The 18,005-nt window shown below is 41.2% G+C and overlaps 1 pseudogene; it reads right to left on the reverse strand.

The window, feature by feature from the left end:
- Positions 1-6,104: 6,104 nt before the first annotated feature.
- On the reverse strand, positions 6,105-13,586 carry LOC139442640 (uncharacterized; annotated as a pseudogene).
- Positions 13,587-18,005: the final 4,419 nt, after the last annotated feature.

Genomic DNA, 18,005 nt, shown 5'->3' on the forward strand with positions numbered 1-18,005 from the left:
TGTGCCTGCGTTTGTTTGAAAAAATACATCCACACGCGTACGCCAAAATCTCGTTGTCTTGATCTGTTCAGTTATCCTCCATAGTTCACCGATGAGATGTAAGTTAATTTTGGTTGGTGGACCCCCAAGAAGGTGAACAAGATGTCGGTCATGAACGATGAAAATAGTGCCATGATTTGATTCCATTACAAAGTTAATATACTACTCAAAGCTTCTAAGGATCAAGTTTTGATTATATAAGAATATCATCCAATAAATAAAGATTTAAATGCTCCGGTACACTGATTTGGAAACCCTTATAGGGCTTTATGTCCATGATGAACGGATAGAGGCGTGCAGAGAATTAAGGGTATGATGTGCACAAGGTGTGTGAGGTGAAATGGGGTTGGACGTCGCGTCCAAGCTTTTAAGATTATTGCACATATATATCGACGTGCATGCACGTACGTGTGTGTGGCTGCTTGTACTGGTCCGGACTGATGACGATTTATGGGGCTAGCCCAATGAGATACCATGACGCAGTTTAGCATACCACACTCAGACAGAGTATACTGACTCCGAGCCGACCAGTCCTTGTTTTAGCCCCTTAATGCCGAGTGCCTGGCAGTGTAACAACAAGTACCATCATTTAACGACCGAATTTGGCAGATGGATATGCATGCTTGAAACTCGGTCAACACAAGAGTCACGTTGCAAACGTCGTTGGTGTCAGCCAATGTGTTGGTTGGTTGTTTTAGGCCGCACTCAACAATATCCCAGCTATATGACTGAGCATCCTGAGCATCGATCCACGCAAATTGGAAACGATAACATGTATCAACCAAGTCAGCGAGCCTGACCACCCGATCCCGTTAGTCGCCTCTTAGACAAGCATAGTCGCCTTTTACGGCAAGAATGGATTGCTGAAGACCTATTCTACCCCGGATGTTCACGGCCAATGTGTGATCAGCAGGGCATGGAATCGATGTGAGACCTTTTGATCAGCTTCCCAACGAAACAAATCAGATGGTGGACAGTGTATCAGGACAGATCACTGTCCGCACGGAATGGCCAGCCCGGTCACCAGACCTAAACCGTATCGAACACATGTGGAACGAGCTGCAGATCGCCCTCTCACACCGCCCCGTCCTTCCGGCAACTCTACAGGAACTCGGCAATGCTTTTACTGAAGAGTGGGACATTTTCCCTTGGCAACCATCCAGACACAATGTCAGATTCGGTGAAGGGGAGGTCACTCTTGTGTGTGATTAAAATGGGACGTACCATTTGTTTTCTATTTATGTTTGTTTGTTTGTTGTTTAACGCCGCACTCAGCAACATTCCAGCTATATGACGGCGGTCTGTAAATAGTCGAGTCTGGACCAGACAATCCAGTGATTGACATCATGAGTATCCGATCCCGTTAGTCGCCTCTTACGACAAGTCCAGTCGCCTTTTACGGCAAGCATTGGATGCTGAAGACCTATTCTACCCCGGATCTTCACGGGTCTTTATTATTGGTGAGCATGAGACAATGGTGCCAGACTGTGATCGCATCACGGGGATCACATACACGCCACTGAGAGTTGTTCTCTTGGACAATAGGGGCACGGGTGGCCCAGTCGTCTAAGGCGCCGCGATTCGCTGTGCAGGGTTGCGTCCCTTGGACACGCCAGAAACCTATGATTGTGGGTTCGAATCCCGGTTCGCCCCGATTATGTTTCTAGGTTTGTCAGCACCATACCCGTGCTCGTGGGTTTCACCGAAGTGGTAAACGTCTGAGACCTGCATCACTTCGGGCTTTCCTCCCACATTAAGCTGACACGCCGTGATATAACTGGAATAATGTTAAAAGCGGCGTTAAACCTAACTCACTCACTCACTCACTCACTTGGACAATAAATTTGTTTTCGTGATTTTTTGACGTTTCATGTCGATGCATGTTCTCTATGCCATGCACATGGTCATTTTGAACTGACAACGATGTACGACCTCTACATGAAAGGATACAAGTCCCTGATCCTATCGCAGTCCTGGTGTCCCCGGATGTATGATACAAGCAATTTAACCACCTTATTGGTCTGCTCAAAATATATTACGTACATTTCGACCAATTTCACAATTAATAATAACATAATTATGTAGAAACACTGACTTACCTTCATAAACGCGTCACCTCCATTAAAGTTGCCATAACCATAAGAATGTCTGCTAAAAGCAGTACATTGTACGATTTCGGGCATTTAATACTTCATAATGTTAATCTTGAGGATTAAGATAATTACATGTATCAATATAACATACATGTAAGTATATCAGACACATCTGTGTAGTTGTATCAGAATATACGGTACATATATAGCAACCCCATTTGTAAACAACCTATGGTGCATAACTTACCATCTATACTCTTTACGCAATGCATTGTTGAACACGGCAAAAACGATTTCCATATTCATAAGTAATCTCTGCTAAAAGCAGACGATTTTACTATTCCGACTATATCATGAGTTTATGTTTCTGAATCACTATCAAATAGTTATGACACCAACTGTTCGCGAAAAGGTGATCGTATCCTGCTCAACCATTGGTACCTGTCACAAATTCATGCAAAGACAAATAAATTGTTACCCAGATATCTACTCTTACAAAATGTAGGGTATACCCGAAAATAACTTAAACTTTGGTGGTCAGGCTCGCTGACTTGGTTGATGCATGTCATCGATCCCTACTGTGTGGATCGATACCCATGTTATCAATCACTAAATTTTCTGGTCCAGACTCGATTACTTACAGACCACCGTCATATAGCTGGAATGTTGCTGAGTGCGGCGTTAAACAACAAACAATCAATCAAATCAATTCAAAGTTGTTCGTGGATCAGTAATACCGTCACGATTTGTCAAACATTCATTCACTCGACGAGGCATACTATGTATGAGTCTCCCAGTGGAGATTTAAGGGAGTCTGTTCCACTCCTCTTGCAGCGCCTGGCCAAGTTCAGCCAACTTTGACGTCGCGCACATATGTTCCAGACGTGTCCAATGGGGGAAAGATCGGGGCTCATTGCTGGCCATGGCATGCTATGGATGTTGTGCTGCTGGAGGTAAACATTGAACATTGGTTGCACGGTAAGCAAGGGTGTTGTCGCCCTGAAAGACAAAACGCCGACCAACATGCCTTGCAAACGGGACATTCAAGGATGCCAGTATGTTGTCCCGATAGAACTGTCAAGAGACCCTTCCTGTCTTCCAGTGACCCTCTGTCATTGTGATGCCATTCCACGGTACACTGCTAAATCGGTCATGAGGCTGAGTTTTACTTGACGTTCATTTCGACGTGGATAACCCGACGCTGTGTACACCATTAACGTCTGTTGGCAAGGGACGGCGAAGCACGTGGCCTTCATGCATGTTCACAATTTCTCAACGTCTGACCCGTAACTCGTACACCAATACCTTGATGAAAGCTTACATCAATTTGATTCGCCGTTGAGCTCGATTTCGAAGAGCCTGGATTCCCATCAGTCGGTCCTGTACTCTCGTCCCAGGGGACGCCCTGAACGGGGTCGAGGGGCGTTGGGTAGCCTAGTGGTAAAAGCGTTCGCTCGTCGCGCCGAAGACCCGGGTTCAATTCCAGACATGGGTACAATGTGTGAAGCCCATTTCTGGTGTCCCTCGCGCGTGATATTGCTGGAATATTGCTAAAAGCGGCGTAAAACCATACTCACTCACTCACTGAACGGGGTCGATTGTCAACATTTTGGGTTTGTTGGTACGTCCGCTATCTTCTGCCAGTCTCCAGCATGACAATGGCCCGTAGAAGCTCCGTATCGCTCGTTTATCCATACACAATGAATGATACACAACTGTATGATAAGCGGAATCAATCAGATTGACCCAAATAATGGTCCACGGCGATTAGTCCACTTTCCTTGAAAGTGTCCCAAATCAGGAATGACACCAGTGTGTGGCACTATGCGTTCGGCACGTGCAAACTATCGGATGTGTATTGGTGTTAAGTTTAACAGACATAAGCGTAATTGCACAGGATGTTTGTCGTCAACAATTATTTTTATCAGGCCTACTTGGTATTGACATTTATATCTCCCGATCCTCTACGTTTTTGGACAGTTAATTACATGATTGTTATCTGGCATAAACGGCCTTTGATACGTATACGTGCTTACAAATTACAGTAAGTTAAGCTAACATAATTTATAATAAGTGCTGAACTTTGTGTCAGTCCATCAGATGCCTGTGGATAGATTGGATGTAGCAGGGAGTGATGTATTCAAGGGCGCAACATACATTTATACATTTTCAAAGATAACTACGAGATCAATTTTGTTAATTTAATGGTTTGTATCCTAATGTTTAACTTCTTCATTAGCAACATGTCATATGTTAATAATTGAGAGTGCATATTGCTGTATTGTATGTTCAGTGTTTCGTAATGTAACCAGATGCACAAAGAAATGTGTGAATGCTCAACTTTAATTTATGTTTTTTAAACCAGACTTTTTAGAAGCATGTTCTATTACTCTCTTTGAGGACTTTAAGCATTCTGATGTTTAACTGGACTGCAGATGGCCCTCAACGGGTAAATCTAAATATTTTCCTTTTCTATTTTATATCACCACAAGGACATGATCACAACAAGGACATGCGAACCATTAGTCGGGAAACACGTACGATTCGGGAAAACGCACCCAGTGCATTAACAAAAGGGCCATGGACCTGCACGTACTGCACGTTCAGCAGCACTATGAACGGTATTAAAGTGCAGGGTTTTGGATTGCCTGACATCTGCGTTAATCGGACAGTGACAGTTCAACAACATGCCAAGATTAACAGAAGTGCAAACTTTAAGAAACAACGTCATAGGCCGCTTGCAGGCAGGGGGATCCCGATGAGCTGAAAAGCCAGGGTTTTCAATGTAGCGCCCTGCACCATCACAAGGCTGTGGGATCGGTTGCAACAGCATGGGTCAACACGTTATCGGCCAAGGTCGGGACGACCATCCCCCGCCCAAGATCGCTACATCCGACTGCGCCACCTACGTGAAAGGACGACCACAGCCACCTCAACCGCATCCCAAATACCCGGACTGCGCAGAATCTCCGACCAGACCGAACGAAACCATTTAAGAGCAGCAGGTCTACGAACAAGACGTCATGTTCGACACGTCACATTGAGTCCACAACGACTGCATTGATGTGGTCAACACAGGGTATGGCCTCAACTGCGATGGAGAGATGCCTGGTTTAGCGATGAATCAAGATTTCTCCTCCGTCGACAGACGTCCGGAGAACGTTACGCTGGAAACAGGTGGGGGTAGCGTTTAGATGTGGGCGGCTCATCATGGCAACGATACATCAACGAAATTCTCCTACCACCCGTCCTCCCAATTGCAGCCAATGGTAACGGTGTATTCTAGCAGGACAACGCTCGAACGCATACAGCACGGATCACAAGAGCCTGTCTACACAACAACAACGTTGATGTTCTACCCGTGCCCTCCAGATTCCCGGATTTGAACTCGATAGAGCACCTGTGGTATGAATTGGATAGACGGCTACCAGTCACCAGGATGTGATTCGCATGCTCGCCTCTTCCATGAACCGGATATTTCAGGCCTCTGTCGATTCAAAAGGGGGCACATACGCGTTACTGATGGAAGCTGACCTTGACCTTGCACTTTTCCTATGTACCGATAACTGAGACGACTATAAAATATAACTCTATAAAATAATAAGGCTCATAGATTTAAATATAAGAATATCAAACGGTCGGTTCCTTATTTCCATCAACCGCTAGATAATGTATCCAGGGTTAATGAGTGAGTGGGTGAGTATGGTTTTACGTTGCTTTTAGCAATATTCCAGCATTATCACGGCGGTGGACACCAGAAATGGCCTCCACACATTGTACCCATGTCTGGAATCGAACCCTGGTCTTCAGCGTGACGAGCGAAAGCTTTAACCACTAGACTACCTGACCGCTCGCAGGGTTAATCTGACAGAAATAATATTTGACATGGGACTTTCTCAAGGTGCAAACTCGTACTGCACTCGTTCTGCATTCGTACTTGGTGACAAACGGAATATAATACAGAACAGAACACACGTATGACATATTTTATTCCAGTACTTTACAAACACAGTCTGTGTACTTCACACAGTGGTGGTCCATCATGCAGCTCTGAGCACTGCCCCGACTGAACGTGAGCGTGTGGTCATCATCCCGACATCTCACAGAGGGTTGATGCGGACAACCTTTGTCTGGTCACGTGTCAGTGGAATCCAGTCGAGTTTGCCGAGGCTTGTTCCGTTGGAGGTGTAGGCACTGACCGTACTGCAGTACAGAACATTGGTCATGTAGAGAACAAAGATAGGCACAATTTGTAAGATTCCATGTACGATGAATTTAACAATGTTTCAGAAATTGATATAAGAATATTTGAGTGGGTTTCATATGCATTTTTGTTACATTTTATTAGCACATCCCTTGTTATAAGGTGAGGTGAAATAGGCTTGATGTTTGTTGGTTAACGCCTCACTCAGCAATATTCCAGATATGTGACGGCAGTCTGTAAATAATCGAGTCTGGACCAGACAATCCAGTAATGGACATCATGAGCATCGATCCACGCAATTGGGATACGATGACCTGCATCAACCAAGTCGGCGAGCCTGACCACCCGATCCCATCAGACAAGCATAGTCGCCTTTTAGGGCAAGCATGGGTTGCTGAAGACCTTTTATAATCAGGGGCTTCAACGTCGCGATCAAGATTATTGCACTTATATAGCAACGTGCATGCACTCCAGGCCGACCAGTCCTTGTTTTGTCCCCTTTATGTCGAGCAGGGTACCAAGAAGTTTTTTTAACGTGTTTTGGTAAGCTGCCGCCGGAGATTGAATCCCCGACCTTCCACTCGGCGGTCACTTGTTATAAGGATTGAATACCACTACGATATTATGATGCAATCAATCTCATTAAAATCAGATCTTAGTTCTCGCCACCGCTGAACAAAGATCTGAAGACATCCCATTAGAGGTCACGTCAGACCGACCTTTCACCTGACAAATCAGTTCGTCGCTTACCAGATTATGAAAGTGAAAGTCGGAATGTGATTTCTAATCATGCAATCTCGAAAACTTTAACATGGGGTATTCCGAACGATAGTTACGGGTTTAACGACTGGATCCTTAGAATCTAGACCATCGATTAGCCATTCCAGAATGTTTTTTGTTCAGGTTTCAAATTTTTAATCAGAATTTGTCAAAATATGTTTCGAAGCGAAGTCGCCAATTTGAAATTAGTGCCGCAAAGCACGAGAAACCTGCCTTCTGATTGGTCATTCCATTGGTCGGTCAAAGTTCGCGCAAGGTCGGTCTGACGTGACCCGTAATGGGATGTCTTAGATCTTTGTTTAGCGGTAGCGAGAACTAAGGTCTGATTTTAATGAGATTGTGATGCAATGAACTTACTCTACCACCCTGACATCGTATTAAACAACAAAGAAAACGCCTCTTATAATGATATGATGCATTCACTTACTCTAAAGATCTGTCGTTGGTCAGGAAGATTCTGCCAGTTCGCGGGTCGTAGACAGTGGCAGTCATTGAGTAGCCCATTCTCCCGGAGAGGATCCGCTGCGACTCCCCTGTGTCAAGGGACATCTTGTACAAACCCCCGGGGCCGTCACTGTACAGGGTGAGGCCTTCAAGCAGAACGTTAGGTCTTATATAGTAGACAGTAAGCTATATATACAATCAGTGAATCAATGGCATAGTCACCATGTACGGCAAGCATGGGTTGCTAAGACCTATTCTAACTCGGATTTTCTTCTCGGGAAGTATGTTTGTTAGTGGGTAAAACTAATAGCAGCAATAGCCTGAACGTGTCAGATTTTACCCAGAGAGTCGAACCCGGTCTCACAGCGTGACAATATTAATTTATCCACTGGGCCGGGTTCTTCAGAAACAGGAAACACGCACAAAAAGTGTAGGTTTCCGTTCTCCGGAAACCTTCCGGATACCTTCCCACTTTGGATCCGGCCCGGATACCTTCCGGAAACCTTCCCACTTTGGATCCGGCCCGGATACCTTCCGGAAACCTTCCAGATACCTTCAGCACCCTTCAGTTTTCTTGGTAATTTTCAGACACATTTTTTATAAGTTTCACACTTAATTGAACAAAATGCACCCCCGAAATTTTGACATTTTTTTGGAAGGTTTCCGTAAGGTATCTGGGCCGAATCCCAAGTGGGAAGGTTTCTGGAGAGCGGAAACCTACACTTTTTTGCTGTGAAAGTTATGGCCATTGTGGCACATGAAAGAATCATGATAGTAAGTTAGTGTTGAGATGGTTGTAAAGCATTACTTGAGAAGTCAATGGAGTGGGGGCTTTTCTTCTGGTTTATCTCGTGTGGAATTCTTTGTATCCCACTCCCATCGTAGCGCATTCTATACATCCAGGGGCACGCACAGGACTCCATCCAGTACAGGTATCTGGGGGAGACATAGACAACATCGTGTTAGCGTGTTATAACCACTGGCAGATACAAAGTAGCTGTCATGAGTCGACCTGAAACACAGTCTGAGTGAGATAACATGCTGAAATCTTTCAGTTCTTCATATATATGCACACAAACTGAATAACATGTTTCATTCATGTTCTGACCAGTTTAGGGAGACATATCCATCTCCTTGTTTTGCGTAATTCAAAACATAAACAAAGGTCGAAAGAGCATGTCGTCATTACAACAAATATTCACCCTGTTATATTATAGGCAGGGGACACCCACCGCTGTGCAACTGGAGGCGACATCTTGTACCTACAGTTGACGTCGGCTCACATCACCGAGTTTTGCCCTGTTCTTTTCCCAGAAACTCTCACCCTGGCTGACAGTGAGTGTAGAAGGACATTACCTGAATGACTGCTTCCACTGTGGCACTCACACTTCAACTCCATAAAAACACGAAAACACCAAACACTCGGGTCTTGAAAGAAACCCAGATACCACCTGGGAGGACATGGCTTGTTGGTGGCCGCTAAAGTTTTGCATATAACAGCCAGGATCAAGCCATGGTTAGGTGTGTGTGTGTGTGTGTGTGTGTGTGTGTGTTTGGGTTTTGTTTGTTTTGTTTGTTTTGTTTTTGTTTTTTTGTTGTTGTTTTTTTTTTTTTTTTTTGGGGGGGGGGGGGGTGTAATTAGGTTTAAGGTCGTGCACACACGTGTTTGTGGCTGTTTGTATTAGTCCCAACTGATGCCGATTTATAGTGGTAGCTCACTGAGATACCATGCCGCAGTTTAACATGGATACCCCACTCAGACACAGTATACTGACTCCGAGCCGACCAGTCCTTGTTTTAGCCCCTTAATGCCGAGCGCAATACAGGGTAACAATAAGTACCATCTTTTAACGTCTTTTGGTATGACACGGCCGGGGATCGAACCCCGCTCTCCGGGCGGAGGCTCTACCACAAGACCACGGAGGCAGTCCTCAAGCCATGGTTATTTAGGATACTTCTTAAAATCAAGTGAGTCATGTTTATTACAATCATTTTATTTCCAATACATATAGACCACAGGCCTTTGTGTACAAAAGGTGAGTACAGACAGGTTTTAAGCTTTCAGTTTCGCATTTCTTACTTCATTTGCATAATATAGATATTTTGCTAGATTTGTAATAATATATGTATCTGGTGATGACAGAAGCATATTAAATTTATGAATGTTAGGATGACAATAGAACTTTGCTTTGAGATATAGTTGCCGTAACTTGACAAACGATGGACAAATAAGCAGGAAGTGGTACTCGGTTTCAACAGCCTAATTTACAAAGTTTGCATTTTCTTAAATTTCTTGGGATTTTATAATGACGTCCATTCTCAATTTCCAGAGTATGACAACTCAGTCTGAATCTCGTGAGGGTTGTTCTCATATTTTGCGAATTTAAGAATAACAAATAAGGTCACATTTAACATAAGTTTTAAAACAAGCATAAAATGATATTTTTGAACTTGCAAGAAGTTCGCTATGCCAGATCTGCTGAAAATTGTCTTTCAAAAGTTGTTTAAATACGTCCTCGATATTAATGAAGGAGATATTTCAACGTTAACGTTATGGGGCTGTCTGTGTTGCCATTTCCAACCGTTGATTTATGAACTTGTCATGATAATATTAAGCATGCACTTTTTATTCAATTCGGATATGTTTAAATAATAGTGGATAAATTATAGAGAATTGTTTGCTATTTCTAGGAACTACAACTAGCCATTTCATAACCAGCATTGGTATCTATTATTGTTGAATGAGTGAGTGAGTGAGTTGGGTTTAACGCCGCTTTTAACAGTATTCCAGTTATATCGCGGCGTGTCAGCTTAATGCAGGAGGAAAGCCTGAAGTAATGCAGGTCTCAGATGTTTATCACTTCGGTGAAACCCACGAGCACGAACATAATCGGGGCGAACCGGGATTCGAACCCACAATCATAGGTTTCTGGTGTGCCCAAGGGACGCAACTCTGCACAGCGAATCGCGGCGCCTTAGACGACTGGGCCACCCGTGCCCCTATTATTATTGAAAACTGCAGCGATGAGAGGAACATGTTTTCTATGACGTGATTTGGAACACGGCACTACCCGAGGTTTCCGTTATCTACCCACCTGTTTTGAAAGTCGACAGCCATGCGCATCGGATCTCTTGCCCTCTGGGCTAAAACTGTCTTCCCACTGCCGTCTATTCCCATAGATAGTATCTTGTTACGCCCACCTTGTGCGTAGGTGCCAAAAAAAATTCGGCTCAATGGCCAGTGTCTCGGCTGTGGACAGTTTAAATAAATAAGAATATGTTCTTTAGAAATTGTATGGAAGCCTTTTAGGGCCAATTGTTTTGGGGTTTTTTCTTGAAATTTCAAGATGCTATGTTGAAATTTCAAGATAACAAGTTAATATTTTATAATTTCAACTCATAATCTGGAAATTTCATCTTATATGTCTTGGAATTTCAACTTATGTTTCTTGGAATTTCAACTTCTTATCTTGAAATTTCCACTTAGTATCTTGAAATTTCAGCATAGCATCTTGAACTTTCAACATAGTATCTCAGAATTTCAAGATAATAAACACGCATATAATAATTCAACTGAACATCTCAAAGTTTCAACTTATTATGGTGAAATTTGATCTAAGTATGCATCTTGAAATTTCAACTCAGCATCTTGAAATTTCAAGAAAAAAACAAACAAAAATAAATGACCCTTAACGGCTTCCGTAAAATCGTGACCTATAAGGCTCAAACTAGCTCAGTATCAAAAAGTCGCAATTTTACAGAAACTTTCCAATGTACACTAATACTTAGTGTGTGTGTATATATATATATATATATATATATATATATATATATATATATATATATATATATATATATATTGTAACATTTCAAACATATTTTAATTTGTATTAGGTTTGGCTTACCTGTCAGTACATACAAAAACATATACATCTACTAGACGTCTTTGACGTATCCCTAGTTTCAGTTAATCATAGTGGTGAAACAAAACTACAGAAACACATACGGTGATCGCCTCGGTATGGAATACTTCTTCTGCCGGTACCATTGACAAAGATTGACATGAACTCCTCCAAATAACTGAGGACGTAAATACGATCGTCCACGAAGTCGTAGTCCATATCAGAGATGCTGCCAAGGGAGGGTATGTTGAAGGTTTCAACGTGGTGGTCAGACAGATTCAGGCCAACGTCTACACGGAAGACATTCTTCGACCCTCTGTCCAACACAACCATGCGGGTCCGGGGGGCTGAAGCGAGATATAAGAGTGTGTAGCGTGGCCGACAGACACTGCGCCTTACGTATCATTGATGTTTAACAACTGTATGTATTTCCTCATCCACCAAGTGTAACTTGACTGATTTATAACATAGGTTGGTCAACAGATGAACAAATAAAGGAACGTCAGCGTCAATGTTAAATTTGTATGTATTTATTTTGATTGTTTGTTTGTTGTTTAACGCTGCACTAAGCAATGTTCCAGCTATATGACGGCAGTCTGTAAATAAATGAGTCTGGACCAGACAATCCAGTGACTGATATCATGAGCATACGGTATCAAAACAATCTTTTCAAATGTTTTCCAAAAATACGGATTTGGACCAGAAATGATAAGGTGGATACTAACTTTCGATACTTCATCAAGCATAATACAAAAGGAACATCTATCAGAATTATTTTACAAATGAAAGAGGCTGTCGACATGGAGACCCATTGTCGTCATATATTTTCCTTAGGCGTATGATTAGAAATAATAATGTAATTGAAGGAATTATTGTAAATGCCAAATACTAATAACTTGAGCAGTATGCTGATGATACTGAATTATGTTTAAATGGTAAAGATGAAAGCTTAATGTTGATAATATAGAAGAAATGTTTGTCCCAACCATTGAGGCTTAATCACAACTTTAAACAAGCAACATTCTACATACAGCAACGGGCTAATGATGGAATTTACTCAATTAAAGATATATGCAATGAAAAGGTACAATATTAGTCTATAGATATTTCTCTTCCTCATAGATATTTAATGTTCAAAATATCAGACTCATGTAAAACAACAATCAAGAAAACTAGAAAAATATTTTCACAGAATTTGTATATAAACAGTTGCTCAAGTGATTTGATAAATCCTATAAAAGGCGCTAGAATATTTTATGTTAAATTGATATCAAATGAATATAATCTTATAATTTGTGATAAATGCCAATCAATTTTCGACCGTGAGTTCAATTGGAAAAATATATTTACCGTTTATAGAAGTATTCAGATTTTCAATACAGATTTCTATATGGAATTATCTACACAATGAAGGAACTTCTTTAAAAAATTGATTCAATAGAGACATTAATTGCTATAAAAAAGGATGACAAAAATAACTTTAACAAAAACATGGTGACTTTTATTCTCAGCATTTGAGCCATAGCTCTCTTTTGATACATGCTATGTTTGAATCTGATTGAGTGTTTCAACCGTTTTGGTTTGAAATGTGACAATGTTTGTTTCCAAACCTTTAAATTTTGAGTGCATTGTGTCATTCTATGCAATCAGAAATATGTTTTTGACGGAATACTCTTTTACTCTACAACTCTGAGAACAATAAAAATGTTATAAATAAATACATTAAAAAATGTGTTTCAGACGGATGCATACATGTGCTGTGATCAGTTTGTTAAGAGTACATAATGGGAGATTATTAGGATATGATCGAAAGAAAATCTTACTTTGATGATTATTGTACAAAAACAACACTCAACTAAAATGCAATCAGAAATCATCATGAGGTTATGCAATAACACCCATGTTCAATAATGTTTCCTTGTTACAGAGTGTCTGTTTAAAATACGGGATCAAAGAAAGAACCAAATGCAATAGTGTGCTGTGATACAGACCTTCCTCCTGCCCCCTCACTCCTCCGAGCACCAGGACGGTGACGACCACGAGGATACACGACGTCATGATGTCTGCTGCACGTGGCAAGTCCACAACTCCAATCTCACCCGCTCTCATTTATATCGGACCAGCCTCCCACGCCCGTGGACTTAATAGAAATTGAACCTAGTCACAAAATGGGCGTCATGTCATATGGTGTTAAAGGGCAAAAAGTAGGTTACAGCTTATAGGTCGTATAGATTTATAAACGAGTCCCCTTTATGTATTGATTTAAATACTAGAGTAAGGGGGGGGGGGGGGGGGGGGGGGGGGGGGCACGGGTGGCCCAGGCGTCTACTAAGGCGCCGCGATTCGCTGGGCACGCCAGAAACCTATGGTTGTGTGTTCGAATCCCGGTTCGCCCCGATTATGTTTCTAGGTTTGTCAGCACCATACCCGTGCTCGTGGGTTTCACCGAAGTGGTAAACGTCTGAGACCTTCATCACTTCGGGCTTTCCTCCCACATTAAGCTGACACGCCGTGATATAACTGGAATACTGTTAAAAGCGGCATTAAACCAAACTCACTCACTCACTAGTGTGAGGAAAGCGAATTTTTTGATAGGCATTACTTAGAAGTTGACGGATGAAAAGGTAGACAAACTTTTATGGATAACAACTTCTTTTATTTTTAATCCTTATACCTTAAAATTGTCCATAATTAATCCAAAAAATTGTGTCTACTTTGTAAGGAAAGCGAGTTAAAAAGCATCAGTTGTAATTTATTTGTTACTGTCGTGTAACTTTTGCACTTTTTCTAATTCAGAACAACACTGAACTCTATTTCACGTAGACCCGTGAAGATCCGGGATAGAATAGGTTTTCCGCAACCCATGCATGCTTTCCGTTAAAGGCGACTGTGTTTGTCCTGAGAGGCGACGAACGGGATCGGGTGGTCAGGCGTGGTTGATGCATGTCATCGATCCAAATTGCACGGATCGAAGCTCATGATGTCCATCACTAGATTGTCTTGTCAAAGACTCGATTATTTACAGACCGACCATCTACGTAGATGGTATTTGTTTCAGAAAATATCTTATGTAAGATTCACTTGTAATAAGTAATCGCTGTATATTTCCTAAGTTCTATTTCTATTTCTTGATGTTAAAAACTTGTGATATAAATATGGTTTTGGAGAAGTTTGGCTCCATCAAGGAGTTAGCTATGTTGATTTATCTATTGACCAATTTGTAAAACGCTGTAAAGATATTGATGTTCAGATATGGAATGACAATATTACATCTTCTCCAAAGTTAGAATTTTACAGACATGTTAAAATAGAGTATGGTTAGGAAGATTTTATTTTTTGTATTCACAATATGACCTATCTTAAAGCTTTAGCTAAATTTAGATGTTCTAGTCATACTTCAATGATAGAAATAGGTCGACAGTACAATATTAACAGAAATTTAAGATTTTGTCCATTTTGCAAAGTTTTAATAGTAGAATCAGAATACCATTTCTGCCTCCAATGTCCATTCTATGCAGGTTTAAGAGACATCATTTTACCAAAGTATTATTGTGATCATCAAAACCAGCAAAAACTTAAGATGCTGTTCTCAAGCTCGAATCCGCCTTTACCTAATAGTCTAGGGAACATTGTCTTAGCACTTAAGAAACGCAATAGTTATTTTAACGTTGTCATTAATTATCCTAAGTAGTATTACTGTCCACTATTGTACATCATAAGGCAAACATTTTAGCATATGTGAGTGTGTGTATACTTGTATAATGGGCCGGTGGCCTCAGTACGGAATAAACAACATCACATCACATTTCTATGGAAAACAGTTTTAGCCTAATGATACTTTCCTCTACTGATTACTGTCCGGCGTTGACTTCACATCAGCCTCCATTATATCCTAACAAGCCACCAGTTCATGACACGATATTTGTGAACAGTGTTTTGTAAAGGTTAGAAAAGGTTGGTAACCTATTTCACAAAAACGTCTGGCGCAACCGACCGGGTATAGTGTAAAGCGTATGTTCTGTCACGATATATGATGATAAACCTACAGAATTCTTTTTCAAATCATTAGAGGTATTATTTTTATATTTCATTTTTCATTAGAAAGCTCATGCTTCGGCGTTCGTATTAAAATACATGTACATGTATAACAGTGTACCTAGGAAATACATAAAACACATCGGGATCATCCCCTGATGAAGATCTGGGGTAGAATAGGTCTTCAGCAACCCATGCTTGTCGTAGGAGGCGACTATGCTTGTCGTAAGAGGTGACTAACGGGATAGGGTGATCAGGCTCGGTTGATGCATGTCATCGATCCCAATTGCACGATCGAAGCTCATGTCAATCACTGGATTGTCTTATCCAGACTCGATTATTTACATACCGACCATCTACGTAGATAATATTTGTTTCAGAAAATATCTTATGTAAGATTCACTTGCTTAAGTAATCGCTGTATATTTCCTAAGTTCTATTTCTATAGAAAACAGTTTTAGCTTGCTGATATTACATTGTTGCTATGGTTCACGTGTTGGTAAGCTGTTGTATGACACCAAATGGTAACTTAGCAGCAGTATCAATAAATCATGAACATTTTGAGCAATATTTGTAACTACATGTATTAACCATATCAATAAGAATTTAGAATTTACATCTTGAACATCAATAGCACCTTGAAATTCATTCGTTTTACTACTAAGATCCGGGGTAGAATAGGTCTTCAGCAACCCATGCTTGCTGTAAAAGGCGACTATGCTTGTCATAAGAGGTGACTAACGGGATCGGGTGGTCAGACTCGCTGACTTGTTTGATGCATGTCATCGTAACCCAATTTCGTGGATCGCTGCTCACTGGATTGTCTGGTCCAGTCTCGAATATTTTTCAGACCGACGTCATATAGCTGGAATATTGCTGAGTGGGATGTTAAACAACAAACATACACACACATCAATACAAATTACCACACAGCAATTACAACGGTACTAGACAATAGAGTGGTAGTAAAATATTCGATGGCAATAAATAATATGATGGCAGTGGTCAATATCAAATACATAAAAAAACAAAAACAACAAACAAAGAAACTACTGGGGCGGTCGGATAGCCTATTGGTTAAACCGCTCGGCTCGCCCAAGGCCCAGGTTCGATTCCCCACATGGCTACAATGTGTGAAGCGCATTTCTGGTGTCCCCCGCCGTAATATTGCTGGAATATTGCTAAAAGCGGTATAAAACCACTCACTCACTCACTTTACTGCCCTAGCGAGTGATATCTGCACTGGAGTTCGTGAGTTTGTATATTTCAGCATCAGCTGACGGACATTGAAGAATGCCAAGGGGACAACTCCTCCTGGTGAGTATATCATGGGCGTCTGACTGGGTAAAGGCCTTCATCAATAAAGTTCGAAATATAAGTAAAAAATATATATAGTGCATCATCGATCTGGCTTACACCCTTCCATGTGATGTTTCCAATGTTCTTAATTTCATTGCTGAAGAATAAATATTGTTCCTACATAACTGTGTGCGTATATGGCCATGATAGTGTCTCAAGCTTGTCAAAAAGTAGGTCACTAGTGTAAGGGTAGGTGAATGTATAAAACATTCAAAGGTAATTCTACCACTGACTGTTCTCTCTCAGTGTGCGATCTGCAGATGCCGCTTTCCATCTCCAAGACTAAGCCTTTTAATAGCGACCAAATAACATATGACATTTAGGAGATAAACGTTGAGTATGACTGATAAGCCGCTTTGTAGGCTGAAGAAGAGCCTGCTAAGTTGACACGAGGAATCTGCATGATTTGACCTGTCAATTTCAAGCTTTCACGGATTCAAAGCAGGCTTGTAAAAGCAATGAGACAGTTGTGGCCCGGAAATAGTGGTTTGTGTATGATTTTCTTAATTATGTTTGTTCTGAAATGAATGTCATCAAGTTTGACAAGCTGTGACTTCAGTGATGTCGGGATATTGTTTTCGTGGCCATTCGAGGGGACGATTTTCAAAACCCTCCTGCCAAATCCTTACGATGTTGGTTGACGAAGATGGCAATGAATATCGAACACAAAAAGGTTGGTACACAACATGTTGTCATACATGAAAATTCTTCAAAAACGTTTTTTTTTTATAATCATGTTATATTTTACTTTCATTGTCGGTTGTTTCAATGACGATCAAAATTACCTATTCCGAGTCTTTTGGCTTCCATTATGTCCCTGACAGTTTCATAAACATGTCATTTGTATGCAAAAGATATGCCTTCGTAGAGTCTTGTAATCTCATCACAGTGCAGTCAGGATTACGGCCTAGAACAATATAGCGTCGCTAAAAACATCCAATATCAAACTACCGTATTTCCTCTATTAGACGCTAGGCCGTTTATAAATTTCGCGAGAGCCATTGACTTGGCATGTATTAGAGACCAAACGTGTAATACAGGAAATATCGATACGTTTTACAGTTCCTTGTGGTGATCAATCGGCAGCCATTGTATAAATAGATATGTAGGCTATCTATGTATTCATGCTCACGTTTTTGGTGTGAAAAG

Source organism: Haliotis cracherodii, unplaced genomic scaffold (genome assembly GCF_022045235.1).
Source record: "Haliotis cracherodii isolate W230 unplaced genomic scaffold, xgHalCrac1.p SCAF_5, whole genome shotgun sequence".
In the NCBI taxonomy this organism is placed as follows: Eukaryota; Metazoa; Mollusca; class Gastropoda; order Lepetellida; family Haliotidae; genus Haliotis; species Haliotis cracherodii.